Genomic DNA, 232 nt, shown 5'->3' with positions numbered 1-232 from the left:
GTGTGTGTGTGTGTGTGTGTGTGTGTGTGTGTGTGTCGTGTCTTCGCTCTTTGAGTGTTCAGGTAATAGAGAGAGCTGACAGCAGTTCACAGAATACCTTGTTAAGTGGTTAGAATTTCTGCTTTTCAAACCACCTTTCTAGCGGAGGCTGCTGAAGGGACGTCGTTTTAATTATCAACAATATCAATGAGAAGCCGTCTGAACAACAACGCGTCTAAATAATGAATTCATT

The sequence above is a fragment of the Etheostoma spectabile genome, chromosome 22, assembly GCF_008692095.1.
Source record: "Etheostoma spectabile isolate EspeVRDwgs_2016 chromosome 22, UIUC_Espe_1.0, whole genome shotgun sequence".
NCBI lineage: Eukaryota > Metazoa > Chordata > Actinopteri > Perciformes > Percidae > Etheostoma > Etheostoma spectabile.
The sequence above is the reverse complement of the archived record's forward strand: the minus strand, read 5'-3'. Positions refer to the sequence as shown.